This window comes from Coregonus lavaretus (genome assembly GCF_964263955.1).
Source record: "Coregonus lavaretus genome assembly, contig: HAP1_SCAFFOLD_842, whole genome shotgun sequence".
NCBI classification, from domain to species: domain Eukaryota; kingdom Metazoa; phylum Chordata; class Actinopteri; order Salmoniformes; family Salmonidae; genus Coregonus; species Coregonus lavaretus.
The window spans coordinates 118,329-128,575 of NW_028167091.1; positions in this window are offsets into that span (position 1 = coordinate 118,329).

Here is a 10,247-nt window from a genome sequence, read left to right on the forward strand (position 1 = left end):
GCTGGTTCTAATCCCCGAGCCGACAAGGTGAAAAATCTGCCGATGTGCCCTTGAGCAAGGCACTTAACCCTAATTGCTCATGTAAGTCGCTCTGGATAAGAGCGTCTGCTAAATGACGTATATGTATATGTATATGTATATGTTAAACTGTGCAACACTCCCCAAATTTGCGAAAAGTAAACATTTTGTGTTTATAATGTTTTGTACGGTATGCCTTGACAAAAAACAAACAGAGTAAACATGTATTTTTTTATTCTTTGTTTTTAATTGCATGCAAAAAATACAGTATCTTCCTTCTCACTCTTTCTTACCCAGTCTACTCATCCATCTTCAAGCTTTCATCCCTTCCCTGCTCTTCTATCACCCTCTCAGTTCCACCTCCAGCTGGCTCCCTCTTTTTCCTCTTCTCCAGTCTCTTCCTCTCCTCTTTCCTCCTCTTTTCTCTCTTCTTCTCCTCCTTTTTTTGAATCTTTCGCTCCATCTCCAGGAGCTCAGCTTGAGCTTTCTCTCTCTTTTTCAGCTCCTCAGACCACTTCTTCTCTTTCTTAATCCTGTCTTTCATCATGGCATTGTGTATCTTAATCAGCCCCTCTAACCTCTTTTTCTCTGCCTTTTCCTTCTCTTTTCTTTCCTTCTCTCTCTTTTTCTGTTCTAACTTGTACCTCCTTTTCTCAGCCTTCATGGCTTTCTTTTGCTCTTTCTCTCTCGCCTTCATCTCCTTTCTCTCTTTCTCGTCATCTTTCAACTTCTTATTCAGTTTATTATTTTTCTCTTTTTCCTCTGTCTTTAAAAACGTGACTTTCTGCTTGAGGTTCATGGCCAGAAAGCCCACTCTTCCCAGGATGGTCTCTGCTCTCTCTGATGAAACCGTCCCATTGGAGCTCTTGGAATGGGCACGGTCCGCCTCACGCTTCAAACCCTCCCTCGGGCTCACCTCCTCCTTGACGCTCCTGTCTTCACTCTCAATGTCAATGCCTGTCCAATAATCCTAACAGGAAGACATTGACTCTAGATGTAATATTGTTCCAATGTGGCACATTCAATACACATTTGAGGGATCAACATACATTGATGGCCTCATGGGGCACACAATTTGGAGGACAGTAATTGAGGTAACTTGTTTATTTGTATCCCAAATCAATTTTATAATAGCCATAGATGTTCTTCCTGGGTCCACACTAAACGTAATACAAATGTTAACCCTAGTAAGGGGTGATGTTTTATACTATGAGCATAGAGTAGCAGGGTTGGGGTCAATTTCATTTAAATTCCAGTCAATTCAGGAAGTACTTTAAAATTCAAATTCTCTTCAATGCTTTGAATTGAAATGGAACAGACCCCCAACCCTGTAGAGTAGTAGTGTAAAATAGGACACCTACCTTTGCCTCTTCCAGGGTCCAGGGCCTGGGTTCCTCATCCTCTGACCTGCATATGGATGCTCTCACTCTAACAGGCGTCTTAGTGGCCATGCAGAGCAGAGGGGTTGGCGGCTCATCATTGCAGGTTGCCAGAGTTAAGTTATCATCTGGGACCAGCTGGTGAGCATGAGGGCAGCGATCCACCTCTTCACAAGTGCCCTTCCCTTTCTGCTCTGGCTGCTTGTGGTCCTTGTCATGGATGCATGCCAGGCTTGGAGGAAGTGCTAGGACAGGGCTTTTATCACTCATCAGTTCCTCTCTCTTGACAGTGGATGCAACTGCACTTGCCTCTGTGTTAACTGAGCACTCTGTTTTGTCCTCAACTGTCTCCTCTGGCTGCTTGTGGTCATTGTTGTTGTGAATGCATTGCAGACCTGGAGGACTTGTATCATCCCAAGTGTAAATGGCAACAGTTGCCTCTGTGTCGACTGAGCACTTTGTAGTGCACTCAACTGTCTTCCATAGCTGTTTGTGGTCATTGTTGTGGGTGCAGGTCAGGATTAGAGGCAGTGTTGCAGGTGCAGGAGGACTTTTATCAGCCAAAAACTCCTCTTTGTGGACAGTGGACATGGAAACGGCTGCTTCCCTGGCAACTGGACACTTGTTGGTGTCCTCTACTGCCTCCCCTGGCAGATTGTGGACAGTGGACACGGAAACGGCCGCTTCCCTGGACACTTGAGTCTTGGTGGTGCTCTCTACTGCCTCCTCTTGCTGCTTGTGGTCATTGTCTAGAATGTGTGGCAACTTTGAAGGCAGCATTGGAGCCGGGCTTTTATCAGCCAACAGGTCCTCTCCCTGGACAATGGATGTGCCTGCAGTGATTGCTGTGGCAACGGAGGACACTGTGGCATCCTCTTTTGTCTCCTTGGTCAGTTTGTGGTCAGAGTCTCGTATACATGGCGAGCTTGGAGGCAGTGCTGCAGGGTCAGGAGGGTTTGATCAGCTGCCATGTCCTCTTTGAGGTGAGTTGACACATCATTGTTTGTTTCACTGGAAACTGGACACTTGGTGGTGCCCTCTACTGCCTCCCCTGGCAGTTTGTAGTCAATGTCAAAGACAAGTGGCAGACTTGGAGGCAGCATTGGGACAAGGCATTTAGCTGCTGATCTGTACACTCCAAAATCAACAGTAACTGTGCCTGCAGTGGTCTCTGTAGCAACTGAGACCTCATAGGTATCCTCTAATGTCTGCTCTGGTGGCATGAAGTCATCGTCAATGACTGTTGGCAGGCATGGAGGCAGCACTGAAGGAAGACTTCTAGCTGACCATCGATTCTCTCCCTTGACAGTGGCTGTGGTAGCAGTGGCCTCTGTGGCAACTGGGCACTCTGTGGCTGAAACAGCAGGCTGGGAGGTTTCGAGGAAATTGAATGAATTGCCAATGAACCGCTGAGCCAGTGGTGGGAGGGAGTAAGGATAGAATCTGTCCTCTTCCTCGACATTAGATATTGCCACTGGAGCAACTGAGACCTCAGTGGTGCCCTCTACTGCCTGATGTGGCTGCATGGAGTCTTCGTCAAAGAAGTGTGGCAGGTATCGATGCAGCATTGAGGAAATATTTGTATCTGTCCATAGGTCCTCTCGTTTACCTGTAGATACATCTGCAGTGGCCTCTGTGGCAACTGGGCATTCAGCAGACTGGCAGGTTTCAGGGACAAAGTATGAAAATACAATGAACCGCTGTGCATCCTGAGTGCGTATGGCCAATGGAGAGGGGGGATGCAACATGGTTGGTATAGGCCTCTGATTGGTGAAAGCCAGTGGTGGGAGGGAGTCAATACAGGGAGCCATAAACTCAGTGAGAGGACAGTTGCTCACATCTCTCACATTCTGCGTGAGAAAAGAAACAGACATGATGAAATTGATCACATTCATTACATACATACATACTGTATGAGTCAGCACTATTTTCTTATACATCACATATACAGTGGGGGAAAAAAAGTATTTAGTCAGCCACCAATTGTGCATGTTCTCCCACTTAAAAAGATGAGAGAGGCCTGTAATTTTCATCATAGGTACACGTCAACTATGAAAGACAAATTGAGAAAAAAATATCCAGAAAATCACATTGTAGGATTTTTTATGAATTTATTTGCAAATTATGGTGGAAAATAACTATTTGGTCACCTACAAACAAGCAAGATTTCTGGCTCTCACAGACCTGTAACTTATTATTTAAGAGGCTCCTCTGTCCTCCACTCGTTACCTGTATTAATGGCACCTGTTTGAACTTGTTATCAGTATAAAAGACACCTGTCCACAACCTCAAATAGTCATACTCCAAACTCCACTATGGCCAAGACCAAAGAGCTGTCAAAGGACACCAGAAACAAAATTGTAGACCTGCACCAGGCTGGGAAGACTGAATCTGCAATAGGTAAGCAGCTTGGTTTGAAGAAATCAACTGTGGGAGCAATTATTAGGAAATGGAAGACATACATGACCACTGATAATCTCCCTAGATCTGGGGCTCCACGCAAGATCTCACCCCGTGGGGTCAAAATGATCACAAGAACGGTGAGCAAAAATCCCAGAACCACACGGGGGGACCTAGTGAATGACCTGCAGAGAGCTGGGACCAAAGTAACAAAGCCTACCATCAGTAACACACTACGCCGCCAGGGACTCAAATCCTGCAGTGCCAGACGTGTCCCCCTGCTTAAGCCAGTACATGTCCATGCCCATCTGAAGTTTGCTAGAGTGCATTTGGATGATCCAGAAGAGGATTGGGAGAATGTCATATGGTCAGATGAAACCAAAATATCACTTTTTGGTAAAAACTTAACTCTTCGTGTTTGGAGGACAAATAATGCTGAGTTGCATCCAAAGAACACCATACCTACTGTGAAGCATGGGGGTGGAAACATCATGCTTTGGGGCTGTTTTTAAGCAAAGGGACCAGGACGACTGATCCGTGTAAAGGAAAGAATGAATGGGGCCATGTATGGTGAGATTTTTAGTGAAAACCTCCTTCCATCAGCAAGTGCATTGAAGATTAAACGTGGCTGGGTCTTTCAGCATGACAATGATCCCAAACACACCGCCCGGGCAACGAAGGAGTGGCTTCGTAAGAAGCATTTCAAGGTCCTGGAGTGGCCTAGCCAGTCTCCAGATCTCAACCCCATAGAAAATCTTTGGAGGGAGTTGAAAGGCCCAAAACATCACTGCTCTAGAGGAGATCAGCATGGAGGAATCGGCCAAAATAACAGTAACAGTGTGTGAAAACCTTGTGAAGACTTACAGAAAACGTTTTACCTGTGTCATTGCCAACAAAGGGTATATAACAAAGTATTGAGAAACTTTTCTTATTGACCAAATACTTATTTTACACCATAATTTGCAAATAAATTCATTAAAAATCCTACAATGTGATTGTCTGGATTTTTTTTCTCTCGTTTTGTCTGTCATAGTTGACGTGTACCTATGATGAAAATTACAGGCCTCTGTCATCTTTTTAAGTGGGAAAACTTGCACAATTGGTGACTGACTAAACACTTTTTTCCCCCACTGTATATATATCTAGTGTCCTCTCAGATGCTCTGCACCAGTCTGTCCCAACCCTGGGTCCCCTAGCCAATGGGCCAGCTAAGTGTAAAAATACATGCCCCACACCAAGCATAACATTTGACATTTTAGCCATTTATCAGACGCTTTTATCCAGAACGACTTATAATTAGTTAGTGCATTCAACTTAAGGTAGCTAGGTGAGACAACCACATAATCCTGATATGAACGTCTATGATAGAACGGTTGTTTATTTTTTATGACAAGACAACCATAAGAACTGAGGACATAAATACACTGAAACAGACAGACACGATACAACACATTTAGACAAGAAGAGTTATAAGCATTGCCATGGTGTAGCCTAATACAAAAAGAAATAAGGACAAAACATTGTTAGCTTACATTCCATGGCATATGGAACATTTTGCCCTTACAATAACTTATATATGCTTTAATTAGTATTGTTCAATAGAACTCTAGTCGACGTTGTCAAAGTTGGTCTTGTTACCTCCTCAATCAGTCTTGGCATTTTCCTCGTCTTTAACCAAATCCTCTTCATCTTCTTCTCCTGATCCTTCTGGATCTGCAAAACCAGAGCCAACCTGGCTCCCAGCTCCATCACGTAGTCTGTCTGGATCGCCCTTTCCTCCAACCGACACTCACCCCTCCTCTGTGTCAGCGTTGAACCTTCAATGTCTTCCTCTTAGCTAACAATAACTCTGGAAAATACATAACGTTGTAGTAAGTGGGTGTTGCTAACCAAATAATAATGCATCTCTTTACAATGTGCACACGTTTTCTTCCCAGCTACTTACAATTAAGCAAGTGAGAATCCTGCTCCAGATATGTTTACACAATAGGCTTATCTGAATTACTAGTAAAAAGTTCGCTACTGGAAAAGGGACCAAGTTCAAATGAATCAATTTTGGCTGTTCTTATCATTTCGTGAACAATATCCTTTATGACATCATCATTGTGATGCAAGGCGTTGCCATGGCAGATGAAAAAGCACAACACAGACTTTAAAAAGCAAACTTCAGGCTATTTCTGTACCTTACTATTGAGCCTTATTCAACCCCTCATGTAGCTCTACTCCATATTGGGCCTGGTTCTCACAAACCACACTAATCAGTTCCATCATATCATTGAAAACACTGTGTTTTGGGTAGAAAATGACTCTATATCCATGCAGGACCTAACTTGTACAGTTTCATCTATTTTAAAAACCAAGGAGGTAAAAACGCCAGTCTTCTCTTTGAGTGCCCCTGAGTGCACCTCAATTTAAAGAGGTCTATCAATTCAACCATTTGAAATGGATGTCCATTCAATTAAGAACATATTATTCTTATTAGAAATGAATCAGCTACAAATTAGGTAGGCATACTTGTTTTTTTACACAACCTACTCTTTTGGTACATATTTATTGAGATAATTGATTACAACATATGTTGGTGATTAACACAGAGAGGATTTTTTTTTTTCTGTCATCAATAGAATGCATTAGCCATTAGGCTGGCTCACTACAATTGTAACATGACATCTCAGTTGTCAGGATGAAGCATTTTCTCACAAAAAGAGGACTCAAGCAAACTATCTCTCTTCAACAGTTTCACTAGTCATGTTAGGTCTACTTAAAATGTCACATTCATACACAAGTAATTTGAAAATAAGTTATACTACTGAAACACATTCACAATAAGTTATATTACAACCTACCTCTGAAGTAAGCAGTGTGTTCTCTCACTAATGAAATAGGACATTAATAATCTGTCAGTGGTTAGTTGAATCAGTCTCTTTGCACTGTTCAGTTTGTCTGTGCAACAGGTAACCTTCCAGAATCGGAATCTTGTGATGTCACAATGGAGTCCCCATTGCCATGGTTACCCACCGCAGCTTTCATGTGTAATCAAATGCTGGCAGAATTTAGTTTATTTATTTTTATTTTTTGTACCTATGCAGCACAGTCATACCTAATATATACAATGAATCCATATAACCTAATTTTTTATTAAAATAAAATGCTGTAACTCATATCAAATGGTTGACCATTCAAACGACATGTGTTTTGCCTAATTAAAAGTCAATATGTTTTAGATATCATAACTAGCAGCCAGGCTTACTTAGGTTGTTTGTTAGATCTCAGCCTACCACTAATGTCAATATTTTTCATCATCATCATCATAAATGAAATACATAGGCTACCTTACTACAGTAAAACAAGTCTTCCATAGTCTATGTCACCTCAGTAACAAAGTTCCAAAAAAGAAATGAGGGTTCAAGAAAACATCTCTCTTCAATGGCCTCAGCTATTAGCCATATGATCAACAAGGTCAAATGCAGCACTAAAATCAAGAAGCAGCTCATCCACAAGTCTATCTTGGTAGAGTGACCTGAGCCATTGATCGATTAAATCAACCAGAGATGTTGCAGTCGAGTGATCCTAATGGTATCTTTACGTACGCATGCTCATAGAGGGATAAAATTAGCTGGATGTGTAATTATATAGGACTAATTGAAGAGTAGTTGTCATTGATGTTTAGCATTTTAGTTTAATAAATTATTAAATAAGGAAATCAATATCAGCTGACTATAGAACAGTATTTGTAGACCTGTCAACAGCTCCCATTGTTTAAAAATATGTTTGAACATTTTCTTATCCATGTCTTTCCAGTTGATATAACCAAACAGAGAACCATTGTTGCTCAAGAGCATCACATATTCCTCCATTCATTCTCTATAATATTCCCCTCCATCATATTCCTCTATCATATTCCCTTTATCATATTCCCTCTATTATATTCCCTCTATTATATTCCTCTCCATCATACTCCACTCCATCATAATACTCGCTATCATATTCCCTCTATCATATTCCTCTTTATTTATACAGGGAATCCCAATTGAGACCAGTGTCTCTTTTTCAATGGTGCCCAGTGTTATATCAATTAACAATCCAAACAGCTTAAACAGATAAAAGTACATACAGAGCAGAATATGTATTGAGCAAAATTATTAGACTTGAATACATATATTTCACAATGAACAGGTCTTACATTTACATTACATTTTAGTCATTTAGCAGACGCTCTTATCCAAAGCGACTTAGAGTTAGTGGGCCCCCGTGGGAAATGAACCCACAACCCTGGCGTTGCAAGCGCCATGCTCTACCAACTGAGCTACAGGAGGGCCTGTCTTGTATTTAACCAGTTGAGCTGACAACCATTTTGCACTGTTTCACTAGGGCTATAGTCATCAATCTAGCAAGAGGGCAATATGTTATTAATGTAGTGGTGTCCCTCCCCCAAGGAAGCTATGACCTTTATCTTTCACCTGGAATTGTTCATTTATGTCTGAGAAAAAAACACTTTTCAAACCTTTTGATCTAGTACACAAGAAAAGTATAGTACAACCTTCTTTACCACTTTGCCAAACATTTCATGACATTAGTGATAGTTAAAATCTGTTAAATTTGTGAATGTCTAAATTAACATTTGGGCCATTTAACCAGTGTGCATCTCTCCTATAGACAAGGGGAGAAGGGCTATGTAAAGGTCTCGATTTTGTCGTTCTGAACAAATGTTTAACTTCCACACAAAATTACTTCTTGACTTATATTAGGTTTAAGGAAGTGTTTAGGTCGCATTCTTTATCGTAGAGCTATGAAAGTTATGTATTTAGCTCTGTCTGCTCGAGACAAATTCAGTGATTGCTTTGCCATGTCTGTGCCGTGAAGCAGTCAAGCTGGATAAATGTTTTTCCTGGGACGCCCCTTTGATGTAGCGTTGCAGTAAAGTGATATAAATGGATGTAATGATGCAGCCGACCACCAGAGGGAGGCAATTACAAGTTTGTTAGACAGAGGACGTTTACGTGGTTCTAGGAAGGTCTGGATGGATGTCTTCTGAAATATAAAACGGTGGGAAATCAATCAAATAAGTCATGTAAACATTTACATATTTTTTAAAGAAATTCTAGCGCCCAATTTCGGGGACTGTCAGCCTAAGAGATTTTAAGTCTTAATGTGATCTAATGAAACAAATCCTCTCTGTCACGTTCCTCTTAATATATTCCCTCTATCATATTCCCCTCTATCCTAATCCCTCTATCATATTCCTCTCTATCATATTCCTCTCCACCCACTCCTCCTCCTTCCTCCTCAGCCTCATCTCAGTTCAGCCCCTCTCCATCCACTAGAGCAGTAAGTCTCTGGGCTCAGTGAGGTCCAGCTCAGACTGAAGAGAGGCCGTTTTAACTCTCTTCTCCTTTAGCTGTTCCTCCAGCCTGGCAAGTACTATCTCCTTGTCAACCAAGCAACCTGATCTGGAGTTTGAGATGATCTGACGTCTCTTTTGCTTGAGACATTTCTCTTTGCTGCTCATCTCTTGAGTATTCCAGCACACTAATGTCCTTCTTGAAGTAGCATAAATCTGAGGCTACCTCTTTTTCAGATCCTCATGTGCTTCTCTTATAGGTTTGAATGTGTGTCCTCTGTCGTCTCACCCATCTCTGCAGATCATAGAGATCAGCTTACTGTCCGTCTCACAGAACAGCTTCAGAGCCTCTCCATGTTCACGACATTCATCTCTCTACTGTTTCCTCTCTCGGCTGTAGCTCTCTCTTTCTGCATCTTCCTCCAGTTTCAGCTGGTAGGCCACGTTCCTGATCAGTCTGTTGATCTGGAAGATTCTGTCTCTGACCAGAGCCCTGCCCTCTTGACAGAGTTGGTGTCCAGCATTCAGGCTGTCTTGGAGGCATCTCTTGCAGAAGGTGTGCTGATAGCTTAGAGACACAGGCTCAGTGTAGATATCTGTGCAGATGGAACAGCACAGGTGGTCTGCCAGGTCAGAGGAAGCTGTGGCCATAATGACTGTGCTCGTGCTCAGTGTGTGAGAGACAAAGAGGCAGTGTCCGAATACCCATATTAGAGTACTAAATAGTATATAAAAACTTTTAATTATTTAGTATGTGAAATTTAGAAACTATGCCGCGTTGACATGCTAGTCGGACCTAGGAAACTCTGAAATGTCCGACTTGTTGATTCGTTGAATGCGGCAAGTGTATAACTACAACCAGTAAGAAAGTCTGAAATGTCCGGGTTTCCAAGTTCCGACTAGCACGTGAACGCGGCAATAGTACTCAGAATGCGTCATCTAATGCACGATTGCATTGACTGCCGTCATTCGTTCATTTCGGTACAGCGCGTCAATTTATCTGACTATCAGCTGTTGCCAAACAAGTGAGTCAGAAAATAAGAGTGAATTATACTAGATCAAAGGTGAAATCAGTATGCAGTTTAAGTAAGTATTATGCTAGAATGGAT